The sequence below is a fragment of the Ovis aries genome, chromosome 3 (assembly GCF_016772045.2).
Source record: "Ovis aries strain OAR_USU_Benz2616 breed Rambouillet chromosome 3, ARS-UI_Ramb_v3.0, whole genome shotgun sequence".
NCBI classification, from domain to species: Eukaryota; Metazoa; Chordata; class Mammalia; order Artiodactyla; family Bovidae; genus Ovis; species Ovis aries.
The window spans coordinates 36,360,386-36,378,283 of record NC_056056.1 but is presented as its reverse complement, the minus strand read 5'-3'; the positions used below and the strand labels follow the sequence as shown (position 1 = coordinate 36,378,283).

General features: G+C 39.3%; 1 protein-coding gene across 1 annotated transcript in view; it reads left to right on the top strand.

Moving 5' to 3' along the window:
* The window catches only part of ALK (ALK receptor tyrosine kinase), a 741,252-nt gene that overhangs the window by 391,154 nt on the left and 332,200 nt on the right, over window positions 1–17,898 (top strand). The window lies entirely within an intron of this gene.

The following is a 17,898-nucleotide window of genomic DNA, read 5'->3' as shown; positions in this document are numbered from 1 at the left end:
GCCTGATCTGATGTCATAAACTAAAACTCAATCCCGTGGCAGTCTGGTAGACAAAGTGATTGAGCAAAATGAGCCAAGGGTAAGATGATAATGACCGCTGGCCTTTATTCCTCAGTGATGGGACACTAGAGAGTGGTGGGGATCATGGGGAAGTAAGAGTGTCCCGAGAGCACTGAGAGGGTCAACTATTGCCACCAAAGCACCAGGCCCATTCTTGCTAGACCTTCTTTTCTCCCTCAGAGCAGCTGGATGTGCAGGTATTAATGTGACTGATGTTACCTGACTTTTAAACATTGACACTAATCCAAATTTAAAAGCCAGTGCTGACCAAGACTTGGGCCAAAGGAAAGCTACCCATGGAGAGTGGCTTCTGGGAACTGATGATTCGCCCTTTCCTAAACCTTCTTCTCCAGGCCTGACTGTTGTTTTGCAATTTAGATCTCACTTGAAATTTAGAGCCTTTCTGCCTCCCTGACTGCAATAGCTAAGGAAGTCTTAAAGAAAGGTCAATTTACAATATAAGTTCAGTGACTTCACTTAGGTTTCCTTTTTTTTCACCTAATGATTTCCTTGGATATAATTACACTTAGACAGCCCATTCAATACCCATAAAGCAACTGATATACTTTTAAATATAGTAATTATTCTTATCAAATATTATTGAAGTTAATACTAAGGTAAGCCATTATAGAACATTCAAGTTTATTAATATAAAAAGGCAAATTGATAAACTTCATATGTAAGATTTGATAGCATAAAATGATTCAAATTGTTTACATTAAAAACAAAATTAAATGACAAAGACTAAATGGGAGTAATTTCTTTTAGCAAGTATAATAGACAAAGGGTTAATAGCCTTGTTTTAAACAGTTTTTACAAAATCAATGAGGCAAATACTAAACTTCCTATAGATAACTGAACAAAAGAAATGAACAGACAGCTCACAAAAGAGGACAGATAACTAATTAAAGAACATATGGGGAAAAGATTCAGCCTCACTAGTAATTAAATAAATGCAAATTGAAACAACAAATATAATTCCCATTGTTGACAAGACTGCAATGAAACAGGTACCTCCATGCATTGCTGATGGACAAAATAGAAAGGCTTGTTTTGTTAGCAAGCAATAAATTAATAAAAACCAAGAGTTCAATTCTGTTAAGTAAATATTGAGCTCCTTCTGTGAGCTAGGCATTGGTGTAAGCCAATGACAAAGGCCTACCCTTATTCTCAGTGAGTGAGTCTGTCTTGTGCAGGAGACAGACACACATAACTCCATCATTAAAAGGTAAGTGGCAGAGGCATCCACAACATGTGGCAAAAGCATGAGTAAGATCATCACTTAGCCTGGAGGGTTTGGAAGGATTATTTGAAGAAATAACCCTGAGCTGACTCTTAAAGGGTGGTTAGGATGTAGCTGGATAAAGAAGGGCAATGAGGAGGAAGAAAAGAAGGGAATGCGGTCTCTACAAAATGTAGAGCATAGGCAAAGAGACCTGATGTCTGCAGGAAGTTTGGAACACCTGCAGCATCCTGTGTGAAGCAGGAGGCTGCAGATGGAGCCTGGCTGACCTATACTGTGATAGTATGAACCTCAATCCAGAGGCAACACGAGGTATAGAAGTAGGGAAACACCCAATTAAATATGCATTTTTTAAATCCTTCATAAAAGTCACTGTAGTTTACTTTCTAATTTAAAAAGTGACAGATGAAAACAAACAACCCAATTACAAGCTGGGCAAGGGACTTAAATAGACATTCCTCCAAAGAAGATATACAAATGACCAATAAGCACATAAAAAGATGCTCAGCATCACTAGCCATTAAGGAAATGCAAATCAAAACTACAGTGGATGCCACTTCATTCCCATTAGGTGGCTATTATTTTTAAAAAAGTAAAAAAAAGAATTTGGGTTAAGAGTGTAGAGAAATTAATATTGTTGTACAATACCAATGGGAATGTAAACAGTTTGGCAGTTCCTCAAAAATTAGTGTTTCTTAAATATGGAATTATCATATGACCCAGCAATTCCATTTCTAGGCATATCCCCAAAAGAATTGAAAGCAAACACTCAAACAGATGCTTGTACACCAATGTTCATAGCAACATTATTTACAATAGCCTGTTGGCTATTTACAACAATCCAAATGTCCAGCAACAGATGAATGGATAAACAAAATGTGGTATATATATATATGCACAATGGAATATTATTTAGCCTTAAAAAGAAATGAAATTCTGACACATGATACAACGTTGAAGAAATTATGCTAAATAAGAAATTTAGCTAAATATCTTGAAGAATTTCTTGAAGAAATTATGCTAAGTAAGCATCATAAAAAGACAAAACTATATCATTGCACTTATATGAAGTACCTAAAGTAGTCAAATCCACATAGACAGAAAGTAGAATAAAGATTACCAGGGGCAGGAAGTGGATAACTGAGTGATGAGAGAGTTCTCGAATTGTATGGTTGTGACAGTTTAATGACAACATTGTGAGTGTACTTAATGCTACTGATTTGTACACTTAAAATAGTTAGAGTAGTACATTTGATGTTGTATACATTTTATTGCAATAATAAATACCAAAAAAGTAGCAGATGTTTTGGAAAATTCAAAAAAATATAAAGAAAAATATTCCACCATCCAGAGCTACCCATTTAATCTTTTGGTGAATATCCTCAAGTATTTTCTTTTTCCATATACATATATTTATTATATGTATTTTACCATACCGAGATCATATTATCAACATTATTTTGCAAATGCCTTTTCTATCTAACAATAGATGGTGAGCATCCTGATTATTAATATATCATGGTGATTAATGGTGCAAGCCCTGGAGATAACAAGTTTGTGTCTTGGTTCTGTTGCTTACCAGTTTTTTGGCCCTGAGAGGTCACCTAACCCTCTAAACTTATTTTTGTATCTGTACAAAGAAGATGATAATAATAGTACCAAACACATGGGTTCTTGAGGATTAAATTAGATCCTAAATATGGATAAGCACAATGTCTGGTAGTCAATCAAGGAAAGTTATCATTATTATTAGTAGTAGTATTTAACAATCCTTCAGTTCAGTTCAGTCGCTCAGTCATGTCCGACTCTTTGCGACCCCATGAATCACAGCACGCCAGGCCTCCCTGTCCATCACCAACTCCCGGAGTTCACTCAGACTCACATCCATCGAGTCAGTGATGCCATCCAGCCATCTCATCCTTGGTCGTTCCTTTTCCTCCTGCCCCCAATCCCTCCCAGCATCAGAGTCTTTTCCAATGAGTCAACTCTTCGCATGAGGTGGCCAAAGTACTGGAATTTCAGCTTTAGCATCATTCCTTCCAAAGAAATCCCAGGACTGATCTCCTTTAGAATGGACTGGTTGGATCCCCTTGCAGTCCAAGGGACTCTCAAGAGTCTTCTCCAACACCACAGTTCAAAACCATCAATTCTTTGGTGCTCAGCTTTCTTCACAGTCCAACTCTCACATCCATACATGACTACTGGAAAACCATAGCCTTGACTAGACGGACCTTTGTTGGCAAAGTAACGTCTCTGCTTTTGAATATGCTATCTAGGTTGGTCATAACTTTCCTTCCAAGGAGTAAGCGTCTTTTAATTTCATGGCTGCAATCACCATCTGCAGTGATTTTGGAGCCCCCCAAAATAAAGTCTGACACTGTTTCCACCGTTTCCCCATCTATTCCTTATTTATTTTTAAGTTTTTTTTCATTTTTTAAATTTTAATATCTTTAATTCTTGCATGCGTTCCCAAACATGAACCCCCCCTCCCACCTCCCTCCCCATAACATCTCTCTGGGTCATCCCCATGCACCAGCCCCAAGCATGCTGCATCCTGCATCAGACATAGACTGGCGATTCAATTCTTACATGATAGTATACATGTTAGAATGTCATTCTCCCAAATCATCCCACCCTCTCCCTCTGAGTCCAAAAGTCTGCTATACACATCTGTGTCTTTTTTGCTGTCTTGCATACAGGGTCATCATTGCCATCTTTCTAAATTCCATATATATGTGTTAGTATACTGTATTGGTGTTTTTCTTTCTGGCTTACTTCACTCTGTATAATCGGCTCCAGTTTCATCCACCTCATTAGAACTGATTCAAATGTATTCTTTTTAATGGCTGAGTAATACTCCATTGTGTATATGTACCACGAAGACATACGGATGGCTAACAAACACATATATCCACTTTTTAAACTTACACGGACATATTTATTTATGTATGTGGCTGCGCCAGGTCTTCGTTGTTGTGTGCAGTCTCTTTTTAGTTGTGGTATGTGGGGTCTTGAGTTGTGGCATGCAAACTCTCAGTTGTGACATGTGGTTATCTAGTTCCCTGACCAGAGATCAGACCCAGGTATCCTTTGTTGGGAGCACAGAGTCTTAACCACTGGACCACCAGGAAAGTCCCTACATGTATCATATATCTGCTTTTAAGACAGTATTTGTAGTGTTTTCATGAAGTACTTCATCACATGAATACACCATACATTACTTATCTAATCTTCTATGTCCAACATTTACCATTTCTGAATATTTGCTCACATAATTAGTGCTAAGCAGCTTTGCAAAGAAGTATTTTTGGATAACTGTTTTTTCAAAGCAAATTCCTAGAAAGGAACTGTTGGGTCAAAGAATATGCATAGTTTAAAGTTTTTGATACATGTTGAGGGACTGACCGTCCAAAAAGACTACTATTCAAGGGAGCAAGAGAACAACTTTTTCTATAATCACAAAAAATTGGAAACAACCAAATTATCTAAACTAAAAGAATAGTTTAAATGTTATGTCCACTGAATTGGAATATTATACAAGTATATATATATGTGTGTATATATATATGTATGTGTATATATATATATATATGTTTGGAAAGCCTACATAAATAGCATATAGAAAATGCTTATAACCTAATGTTAAAGGAAAGAGCAAAGGGAAAAGTATCCTTGGTGAAATTATAAATTTTTAAAATTCTATGCATATGGGGCTTCCCTGGTGACTCAGACTGTAAAGAATCTGCCCACAATGTGGGAGACCTGAATTTGATCCCTGAGTTGGGAGGATCCCCTGGAGGAGGGCATGGCAACCCTCTCCAGTATTCTTGCCTAGAGAATCCCCATGGATAGAGGAGTCTGGCAGGCTGCAGTCCACGGGGTCTCAAAGAGTCAGACACGACTCAGCTACTAAGCACACAGACATATGGAAGAACGAAACAAACACAATACAAAGTTCGAGTAGCAGAGGCACAGATGAATTGTTTTGTCTTACTTTTTCTTCCTAAATTGTACTTAATGAGTATGCACAGTGTTTATAACAAAATAAAAATAATTTCATGAGGAAAGTATGATTTGTCCCTATATTTGAAAGCTGTTATTAAACTTAATTTTAAATTGCAAATAGATCTTTAAATAAGCACCCATAGTAATGAAGCCCATATTTCAATTTTCTGGTTGAAAATTTTTCAGATACAAAGTCACCTTCTTGAGCCTTATCTGTCTATTCAAAGACTGTGGCACTTAGAGATTTCTACTATATGGTGTTGGAATCAGCAGCAAGATCAGCAGACATTATTTCCCAAAGGAAATTAATCTAACAGGATTCTGGGAGATACAGCTACTTGTTACCCACACAGAGCCCAGATGCTTTTGTGATGGCCATCATCTCGGGAAAGGGTTTAGTATTCAGTCATTTGTATGGACCTCCCAGGTTCTGGGCCCCTCAGACTGTGCTGCCTTGAGCTGATAGGCAGATTAATTGGTATCTGCAAACCTTAGTTTCCTCATCTAAAAAGTGGATATAACAATCACATGCCTCCTTACCAAGCTGTTGTAAAATCAAATGCAGTAAATCTTATTAAACGTTAACCTATCACCCAGGACATGTTAGGCACACATGAAATGTTAGCCATCATCATCATTATATTATTATTGTCCTACAGTTCACCCCCACTGTTTTTAGAGGTAACAATGAGGCCTGTTAGAGATGTGACTTGTAGTTTAGCAAAAAGAGCCATGAGTTTTGAGTCACATGATCTGGATCATAACGGTGGTTGAAGCACTTGACTCATCCAGTGGCCTAGGGCAAGACACTTGATCCTCAGAGCAGTGCTGACTAGTAGAAATATAACATGAGCCAAAAATGTAACTTTAGAATCTGTAGAAACCGCATTACAAAAAGTAAAAAGAAACAGATGAACTTAATTTTAATAATATATAAACTCAATATATTCAATATTGTCATCTCAACATGTTATCAATATAAAACTATTCATAAAATACTGTGTATTTTTTCTGTACTAAATCACTGAAATCTAGTATATGCTTTAATTTACTCAATTTGAGGCTAAATTTTCATTTTAAATAGTGGGTCTGTATTTCATAAAATTTATGATTGAAAAGTTAGATTCACATATCCAAGTTGTTCCAAACATGTTTTTCTAATGACTAAATCAAGTGTTGGCTTCTAAGTTTAATTTTTAAATTAAATTTAAAGTTTTAAAAATTAAATAAATTGAAAAATTCAGTTTCTCAGTTTCATCAGCCTCTTTTCAAGTACTCAGTAGCCACATGTGGCTAATGGCTGCCGTGGCAGGAATAGCCACAACTGGGAAAGCATCTTTCATGGAGTTGTTATAGGATTGTTTGTGTGGGCGAGTTTTATAAATCACAAAATTCTGTCCAAATAGATTTCTTCTCCCCAAATCACCCACCTAATGAGAGGTAGTTCAGGGAACAGACCCACCCAGTATACTTTCCATGTATGAACATTTGAAATTTGAACAATACTCATCTTGAGCCTTTCAATTATTTTTAACCATAACCCACAGTAAGAAATATATTTTATATAACAGCATAGTATACAGAAACGTGTGTGATTTTGTGTGTGTGTGTGTGTGTGTGTATATAGATCAGCAGCCATTATTTCCCAAGGGGAAATTACAATATGGATATTTTTTAATTTCTTTTTTTCCCTCTTCCTTTCTTCTTCCTTCCTATCTTTTTTATTTAATGCTGGTCATGACCCACTAAGTTGATTTCATGGCCCACTAAAGGGTTACAAACCATGATTTGAAAAACACTGACGTTAAGTGTCCAAACTTCCAGACATTTAAAAAATTATTTGTTTTGTGTGGCAAGTAATACTCCTTCTATAACCACCAGTCAGTTCAAGAGGGGAAATGTTCTTTCTAACATAAAATAAGAATGACACTATTTTAGATAAGATACAAGGAAATAAGTGAATTACATGCGTTTTTGTTAAGTGTAATGTCTTTACCCATTTAGGAAATGTTTGTTGAAGGAGCACTGTCCCTGTCATTGTGTTAGGCACTAGACAGCTGGCCCAAGACAGACAAGATCCCTGATCACAGAGCATCAGTTATAAAAACAGAAGCCCTCACCACAGTGGCTTAGCCAGATAAAGATCTTGGGCAGGCAATGGTACAAATGTCCAAAACACCATCAGTGACAACTCTTGTTACCTTTCCAGTTTGTGTGCTTATGCTTGTTGCTTCATAGTCACAAGACAGCTACCACACCTCCAGGCATTAAGTCCACATTCCAGGCAAGAAGAAAAAGAGGCAGAGAGGGAAGGTTTTCCCCAAATTTTCCAGAACATGGGCTCGCCCGATAAAATATAGGCTGTCCAGTTAAATGTGAGCATCAGATAAGCGATAAATAATGTTTTAAATATAAGTATGCCCCCATGTAATATTTTTGTGCTGAAAAAATTATTCATTATTTTTCTGAAATTTACATTTAACTGAGTGTCCTGTGTTCTTATTAGCTAATTCTGGCCACCTTATAAGCACAATTCTGCTTACATTTCATAGGCTAGTACTGTGTCAGTGGTCTATAAGGAAGGCCTGTTAAATCAAGTCGTTTTTAAACTTCCAGTCTCAGTAAAAGAGAAAGGAAAGAGAGAAGGAAGTTGGTGAGGGTGCTAAGTGAGCCAACCTATGATATCTGCCACAGGTTTGTTCCCCTCTGACCTTCCTTGTAAATCATAGGAAGGAACTTGAATTTAATCTATTGTCAGTGGGACACTATTGAAGAGTTTAAAAGGACTGTGACCAACTAAATCCTATTTAAGAAGATGGCTCTGGCTGCTGTTTGCAGAATGTATGGGGGGAGCGTGAGTAGGAAGTGAGAAGACCAGTTAGAAGAAGCCAGATCTTTCTAGAACCTTTGAGAGCTCAACCTAGCCATTTTCCTCTGCCTAACCCTCTTCAGACAGTTCCTTCACCTTCCTGCATGTGAGCTCCCTCTTCCAAAGGACAAAGAGTTGGGTGGGATGGCCTCTTGGTGCCCTGTGGGTCATTCCCAGAGTGGCATGTGGTGACCTGGTGGCCTTCCCTCGCTTCCCTTCCCTTGTCAGCATTTGCCCAGAGTTTGTGTTCCTTCCTCAACACTGGAGTGTCTGAGAGCCACAGCACACAGAATGTCAGAAATTATTATAAGAGGCTGAGATCCTGTTACACTCCCATAAGAACATGGGTCCAAAATTGCTTTAAAATTTTTTTAATTTTAAAAAATTCAACGAACTACACAAATAAAGTGATAAAATCTGATACCTCTTAGCAAAATTTTAAAAATAACATGAAAGATTTTTATACCCTGACATCTGGGACTTAAGGCAGAAATTGAACAATCTGATTCCAGAGCTACAAACCTACATGGAAAAGGGAAAACTTGATTTCATGCTTGTCTCCATCTAAAGTGGATCTTGTCACACCAAAGGCACTTTGTCCCCTAACTCCTCCCTTCCCAACCCCGATAGCAGCAGATACTTTTACCTCTCCTGCCTCTTGCTTCTCATTGAATTAAATCAATTGTTTAGTTTTCATCTGGCTTCTCCTTTCTCCCTCTCATCAGATCAAGTGCTGTTCTATTTTCCTTGAGGATTACCACAATGAGCTCTTAGGGAAAAGAGGTTTCTCAGCACTTCAGCTTGTTTCCTTCTATTTATTGGCTTTGCCTTTTATTATCTTTTTTTGCTGACTCCCCAGAACACAGAGGCAGTATATAAAGATTTTTGGTCTGTTTTTCTTAAATGAAACCTATGGGTTAAAAAAACAAAAACAAAGAAAAGTATGTCTCTCTCCCTGCCAAAAGATTTGTTCTTTATAACAGGATCAGAGATCTAAAATGGGGTCTACCTGAATATACACACATATACAGGATACACACACACGTGTGTGTGTGTGTATGTATACATATATACACACTATAAAGTATGTATACACATACACACACAAATATGCATATATTTACTGTATACACACATAAGCATAAGTGTATTTTACCATTTCTAGGCAACTTTTGCCACAGTTAGCCTGGACCTGAGAGGTAGTTTACAGCAATCCACCAAATAGGCAAGTGTACTACCACTTTTGGCTACAGCTGAATTCATAATGTTAAGATTAATAATACTGTTAAGAAAAATCAACTGCTACCTCCCTTTCCTCCCTTAATGAACACACTTGTTCATTCTGTCATTAGACCTCAAAAATCAGTTCCATTACTCTTCAGGTGCTTCCTCATAAAGGCGCAGTAAAGCAGTACATTTAATTCCTGGTGGTGGACGGTAGTGGAGCTTATACCGAATATTTGACACCGTAGCAGTGTGAGACAGTAAGGGTGCACCAGTCTGGAACTGGAGGAGCCGGAGCCTAACACAGCTCAGCTGCCTGCTGTGGAACCCAGGGACATCTCTTCAACCCTCTGGCCTCAGTGTCCTCACCTGCAAGGTGAAACAGCTGGGCTAAATAACTAGCAAGAACTCTAGGTCTAGATTCCTAAGTTATCCCACTTTTAGACAAGGCATGGCGATAAGGACAATCCTAACTACTCCTTCCTATATATTTCAAAAGTCTGAACTAAAACCTAAAACCTGAGTTGAGATTACATAGGGTAGCAGAACTCAAATTTTAAAAATAAACAATAAAGGAACTTTTTCAGTGTTCCCAATCTGGTTTGGTACTTCATAAGACCACATGAACAGAGGAGACCCTCAAATACTTCCCAGACTTGAAGGACCACCCTAAGCCCCCAGGAGTGATTTCCAGAGGATACGTCATCTGTCTGGGTGCCCCCTGCCCAGGCTTTAATCTGTTTCCTTCAATCTGAGATAGGCAGATAGATGGGCCAGATCCTTAGAATTGTGAAAGTGAAAAGAAAGAAAGTGATGTCTGGGACAGCTGGAGACCAAGCCATAGAACATTTGACCAAAACACCATCATAGACCTCTGACACGGGCAGGCGGCTACTGAGTGTTCCACTGGGCAGGATCTGAAAATCTGGCTGTTAGTTCCAGATCCACCACTGATTTGCTGTATGACCTTGGGCAAGTCCTTAGCTTCTTTGCTTTCTCCCCGTTAGAGCAAGGGGCTAGCTATGTGACCATCATGTCTGTTTCTAGCTCTGACATTCTGAAAGTCAGATATAGAATGTAGCATTTTTAAGTATCCTCAGGTAGAGAGACCAAAGTAGTAACCCAGAGGAGCCTTTCCAAAAGCATGATTCTGCCACAAGAATCTTAGATGTTGATGGGAGGACAGTTTGAAAGTCATACAAACAGAGCTTTACAATTTAAGAGATGGTAGAGATATGTTATTCACTTCTATACTACTTTAATTCTTATCACGATGGTTTTTTTTTCCCTTTCTCACTTTCTGCAAATGGTCTCTAGAGCACAAATGGAATAGAGTCGGGTTTTCAAAGCATATTCCGTGGTGCATTATACACCATAGCAAAAGATTCTGTTCCCTGAGGAGTTTCGGAAATCTTTGTTTTATGTTTCAGTCTCAAAGAGTCAAAACTCTTATTGGCGTATTAAGTTTCTAGGAAGTCCCACAAGGAAAAAGCCTGTCTACTTTTGTTTAACCCAATAATCCTCAACCTTTCTTGATCCCAGAGCTTTCCCATAATACCTATTAACACCTTGTGGGGCTAGTGTTCTGTGGAACACACCCTGGGGGATGGCACGGCATCATTCCCCATGCTACACCTTGCACCATGTTGCACTTCTGTCCACATTCCAGCCAATAAACTTCTGCTATTCCTTAAGCCCCGCCTAATACAAATGGAATTGTGATCAAGTAATAGCTTGAAATAATGATTTAATAGTTTAATTTCAATATAGACAACCAGTGGTGCCAGAATCATGTGATTTATTGAGATAGAAATCTGTCCATTCATACATTTGTTTATTCATGTCCTCACGCAAAGAATATGATTAAGAGACTTCTGGTTCAGGATGGTGGACTGAGCACACTTTTTTCTTCTTCTCTCCTGTAATCCCACTAAAGTGATAATAAAAGATTCAAAGGAGGAATAAACCTTGAATGGCAAACAGAACAGGAGGGGATCTATGAGTGACTTCTAGAGCACAAAGAGGAGATGGAAGCTGTTGACAGAGGAAATAAGATGAGAAGATGCTCGCTTTGGAGCAGAGGAAGGGGCCTTCCTCTGCTGGGCAGCACCACAGTGGGTACTGATAAGTGATTCTCTGGAAGGAAGGATGAGAGTCAGGAGGAAGAATGTGATTTCTCTGTGGTGTGTTAACTCATATGGTCACTTCCCTTCAACCCCAGTTTACCGGATGAAAAATTAGTAAGATACCTAACCACAAGGGAGAGAAACAAAGACTTTTCTCTAAAAAATTCAAGTGGACCTAGAAACCCAGGGCTACTCTTGGGAGTGTTCATTGCTCATGCAGAGAATGAAGATGAGTCCACGATGCTGGAGTTGGGGAGCAGGTGCTGCAGGGTGGCCGGCTCCCCACAGTCCATCAAGCCAATGCTGACATGAAGGGCAAGCACTAACTATGGGTAGAGAAGTTTCTAGAAGTACTCCTAGCCTCTCCTGTTTCTATATGAGGGGCTGAGCCAGGACCACCCTACATGTGATAGCCCAGCAGAATGAAAAAGAAATATCAACATTAAAAAACTGACCCTAGAGAAAACAAAGATAAAGTCGCTAACAAGTTAGCTTGAGAGATAAATGTCTTCAGAAAGATTTAAGACTGAGAAGAGGGCAATGAAAATATCAGAGAAATAATACAACAGATTTACCAGAAATAAAAGAAAGAAATGTATTTTCAGATTGAAAGAGCCTACCAAATGTCACTGCAGAATTTTTATAGAGATCCATTCCTAGATCCATTGTACCGAAATTCAAGTACCTCAGTATTAAAGAAAGGTCCTGAAGGTTTCCAAAGCGGGGAAAAAAAAAAAAGCAGGTTGACTATAAAAAAAATTACAGTAAAACCAGCCTCAGACTTCACCTCAGTCACACAGATGCTCAACAACACTAAAGCTAGACCTTTAAATTTCTGAAGCAAAACTTCTGATCTGGAAACTATAGCCTAACAATCTATCAACCAAGTGTGAAAACAAAATAAAAATATTGGAGATAGCCAAAGATTCTCAAAGAAGTTTTTGAAATTTCCCAGGATGGTGGGACTAATGGAAGAGAAATTCCATAATAGCTGTATTGGAGGCCCAGAAAACAACTGGTATAAATTAAAAACAGAAAGTCAGAGTCTTCGAGAAGAAGGGAGAGATTCTTCAAGGAATTTGTAGAAGCGTTAGTGATATAGTGCAAAAGGCGGATAGAAAATAAAGAGAAAACCAATCAGAAATTTCTGGAAAAACAAACTGCACAGGAGACTCCTGATTCAAATATAAGGCAAATTATAATGTGCCACAATTTTGGCAGGTGACAATGTTAAGACCAAGAGAGAGAGAATGAATATTCATTTCATCTTGATATTAGAAACATTCTCTGTGGAGTGGTATGTATTACTGGACCAATAAAGACATTTATAAATATAACTTTGTTCACTGCAGTGAAAATATGTATATAGTTTACAATATAAAAAGCTCTGTTATTAATTTTCAACATTTAGCATCAACCTGTAAGCAAAACACAAGACTTAATCATTCTTCCACAACCTTGACAATATAGAGGAAAACACAGCTGCTTTAGGAGGTGGATGTGAAAAAGTCTGGAAGAGCAGGAAGGCTAATGGCGTCATCTTCCAGGGAGGAGAGTCAGGTGATACTGTGTAAAGCTGATGGAACAAATGATAAATTTGCCATGAAGAGTTAAAAAGGAAAGTAACTTTAAAAAAGTAAAAACAAATTTAAGAAATAAAGAATTATTAAGATCATGCGGAAAAACTCAAATGAACTTTTTGACCAACCCAATAGAAGGGGGATAGGATCATTTTTCTTACTGTACCATCAACGTTAATGAGTCTAAAGTTGTTGCACCAACAAATAACACTCTGATCATAATATCTAGAATTATGAAAGCAGCTGGTCAAAGACATTAGAAATCCTTAAAAGTATTTTTGGGACTTGGTGTGAGGAGCATGATTGGGGATAGTTTTATTATTATTATTATATGAGCCACTCTGAACTACTTGACTCCTTGCTTTATGTATATATTACTTTGATTTTTAAAGGCATTGAGTGCTTGCCATATGGCATGCATTGTGTTAAATATGAAACATTTAGAGGTGGTACCAGTCCTGTAACAAGTTCGTGTAAATTAGAAGAGAGGAAGCAGAACCGGGAATCACAGTTCACAGAATATTTGGTCAATTGATTGAAACTGTTGGTTTAGAAGCCTCAGAGAGGTAAATTAGGAGAAGAAGTCTTTAGGACTTAGGGGCTTGGAGACTTGACATGTTTCCTTTAGATTAATAATATTCTAGGCAGGCAGATAGAATTACTGACAGTTTGGAGCCCTAAGGGTCCTCAGAGAGATTCTATCCAACCTTTTCATTTTACAAACAAAGAAACCTTGGTAGTAGCAGAGCCAGGGCTGAAATTTGGTCCTCTGACTTTAAGTTTAGGGATAGATAAAAGGAACTCCAGATTGACACCCCTCAAAGCAGGAAATCAACATTCATCACGTATCTACTAAGGGCCAGACACTGTACTAGCCACTTTCACACATGCAGTTCAGTTTAATCTCCATGACAGCCATAGGAGGTAGGCTCTAGCCATATTAAATCTGAGCAAACTAAGGTTTAAAGAGGTTAAACAATTTGTCTAAAGCCTAGAATGGAATAGAGATAGAGCCTGAATATAAAAGAGTCTGTCTGATCTCAAGATTCATGCCCCTTGGTTTCTGTCTCATAATTTGAGCCCTGCTGGCTTGGATGAGAGTGACACATCCCTATGCCTGTGACCAGAGGTAAAAATAATAACTATTTCATATTTAATCACTGAACACATCAACACAGTCCCGTAATAAGGAAACCATGATCGTGGCACCCGGTAAGCAGGGCTCTTTGATCTGCTTCTCCACCCCCTATGGCCCACTCTGGGAGAAGGTCTGTGAGCTGCCAGGCCATCCTTCTTAATTAGAAGGGAGCCCAGGAGCCTTCCCATAGCCCCAAGCTATTCTGAGCAAAATAAACAGGAAATGGGAAAGAGGAAGAGGAGAGATAAATTCTCACTGACTTTAAAAGATTTATACTGACAATATCCCAAGGAGCTTATGAAATGTATTTTTTCCTTTTATTTTATTTTTTAGGGGTAGAGGAAAGCTGCTGATGAAGAGATAGCTCTCAACTATAGAGTTTTATTGAGAGTGAAAATACTTTAAGCTCAGTCCCTTATTGATAGTCCAGTTGCACAAAATAAAATTCATATAAACATCATCTCACGTATTAGAACTGGAAAAGTAATCCATCTTCCAGTCAGCTTTGAAAGAGTCTCATTATTGAGGTACTGAATCACAAGGACAGAATTTACATGTGTTTTCACATCCAGGAGGGAGGGACAGTGGAGAGGATGAGCCCCAAGCCCCAGCAACTTCAGCTTGATTTGCTCCTATTGGGAGCTCGAGTTTCCCAGGGTTTAAACGAATATCTTTAATACCCACTCATCAGTGTGTACTCACTGACAAAAAAGGGAAGCACCTCTTTTATTTTGCCTGCATTCTTTCTCTCAGTAGCTCAAAAAGCTGGTTTCAATCCAACTTTTTCCCAAAGAAAAATACCAGCGTAGTGTCTCAGACCCAGACACACTACTGTTGCTTCCTTATATGTGGCATATGTGGCTTCATCCTAAGCTCAGAATGCACCCCAAAGTATGTGGTGCCCCAGAGGTACTTCCAGAGCTCTCATTTGCTCTGAACAGATAGATGGTTGGAAGCCTCGGTAGATTCCGGAGTTGTCCCTAACACAGCACCTTTGCTTACAACATAACATACTAAACACATCACATTTGCATTGAGTCTTGTCCTTGCCTGGTGTGGACGGGTGGTGGAGGTTGAGGTTGGGTCAGTTTTGATCCTGCCTCTCACCCACCATACCAGATTAATCTTCCTGAAGCACCACTCTGATGAGGTCCCTATCCTGCTCAAAAATCTTTTCTGGCTCCCTATTGTCCAAAGTATAGATGAACATTTTCAGCTGGGAATGAAATGTTCTCTGTGGTCTGGTCCACACGCGTCACCCTTCCTTATTTCCCAGCCTTCTCTTCATGTGCCCTACTCTGCATCCAAATGCCATGACACATTTTCTACATTTCTGCCTTGACTCCTCTTCCTCTCAAATCTTGCACAGTCATTTCTGCCAATATCTTTGTTTGTCTCTCCTTTAAAGACCTACCTCAAAGATCATCTTCTTTATGAATCTTCCCAACTGAACCTAATATCTTTTGTGGAGCCTCCCGAAGTACTTTGTCTGTATGTGTCTTATGACTCTATAACCTCTACCTTTGATTAAAGTTAGTGCAGACGTCTCATCACCCCTATGGGACCTAGAGTTTCTTGAAGTCCAGAACCGTGTCTGGTTCATATCTGTGTCCCCAGGGCCGAGCCAGTGCTTGGATGTTTACTCAAAGTAGGCATCTAATAAATGAAATCTGAGGGCAGAAAGGAGTGAGTAAAGAGGCCAGTGAACAAATGGATTTGTTCTGGAGTGGAGAGTCCATCTGCCTGTCTTTCTCCTGTCCCATCCTTCTCGGCTCCTGTGTTATACAACTTGGCCACAAGGCACCCTGCTTACATTTCATTTTAGGATAAAGAATACAGTGGGGCAGTGAGAAAGATGCAAGGGAAAGAGCTTGGATTAGGGACCTGGAATCTGGTTTGGACTTTCAAGTTGAGACTTTATACAAGTTATCTCCCACTTCGGATCTCCAGTCTGCTTCTCTAGAAAAGCAAGGGCATTACACTGGATCATCCTAAAGTGCTTTCTAATTCTGAGTCTTTGATTCTAACTATCTTTTTTTTTTTTTTTTTAACCTCTGTGCCCATAACAAGAATGTCTCCCCATGGTAAAATAGGATAATAATACAGATTATTTACTGAGGGTCAGAAAGCACTTTTCAAAGGCCTGTGCACCATGCTGAAACTTCCCACTAATTACAGAGGGTTTAGTTTCCAGTACTGACCCATGTCCCTGATTCAGTTCAGAAACAGTCTTGTGCTGACTTCATCCTGATTGTAACTAGAAGTCATATTTACCTACTTCCAGAATATAACAACTCTCCAAATTCCTGACACAATATGTGTCCTTGGAAATACTTAGCTTCTGGTATAAATCCCCTTCTTTCCTCCATATCATTCTTTATCAATGAAAAGTACGGTTCCTTTGCCTACTCGATAAATTGGGTTATCTGCAAAGGAGACTAATTCTGTGTGCTGGGAGTGGTTAAAGAAGCTGAACACTCGTTAGCTGGTTCCCACAGGAGAAATCAAGGATGTTAGGAGACAGGCTTTCACTGCAAAAGGAGCAGCATCTAATGGTCCAAAACTTCAATGGAGAAGTGTGGCAAGTGATATTAATGCATCAGAAGGAATACCAGGAACAATAAAATAATGCTGTGGTTTTATGCCAACAGTAATCCCCATAAATACAGGTTTTGTGCAGGTCACTTGGCCTGTGCTGCTGGTATTACGGTTGGCTTGCCCCAGAGGGAAACTTTGCCACAGACATGGCACCAGGATGGATTTGTAGGGCTCTCTTTGTGGAGAAAGGAGTTCGCTGGTAGCTCAGACAGTAAGGTAAGGTAAGGTAAAGTCACTCAGTTGTGTCCGACTCTTTGTGACCCCATGGGCTGTAGCCTACCAGACTCTTTGTGACCCCATGGGCTATAGCCTACCAGGCTCCTCTGTCCATGGGATTTTCCAGGCAATAGTCCTGGAGTGGATTGCCAAAGCGTCTGTCTACAATGTGGGAGATCTGGGGTCGATCCGTGGGTTGGGAAGATCCCCTGGAGAAGGAAATGGCAATCCACTCCAGGACTATTGACTGGAAAATCCCATGGACAGAGGAGCCTGGCAGGCTACAGTCCATGGGGTCACAAAGAGTCGGACATGACTGAGCGACTTCACTTTGTGGAGAATAGTTGCAGATTCACATGATTCATAGACAAAGGGGTTGAAATGTGTCTTAAGAAATTGTTGAGTTTGGCCAACCCTTCCCACGCCATTTTTATACATGAGGAAACTGAAACAAGAAAAAGTTAATGCTTCGCTCTAGATCATGTAGCTAATAAGCAAAGGAGTTATAGCCATGATCTTAGCTACAAAATAAGTGACCAAAATAGGCCACACAAAGAAAATCTTGAACTGGTCATAACTATTTGAGAGCCTGGAGCCAACCCATACATTCCTCAGAAACTCTGAATTGTCCAACAGATATCAGTTGAGTCTGAAGTTGGCTTGAGTGTCATATGGAGAACTCAGGTCAGCTCAGATTTAAACTGTGACCCACTGGGTGGCCTGAGATGCCCCAGAGTGTTCTGGTTAGTGAGGTTTGGGGATCCCACACCTGGAGGTTTATGAGGTGTAACTGATGTCCTAGCTCCACTCTGGGATCATACATGGAGTGAGCGACTCTC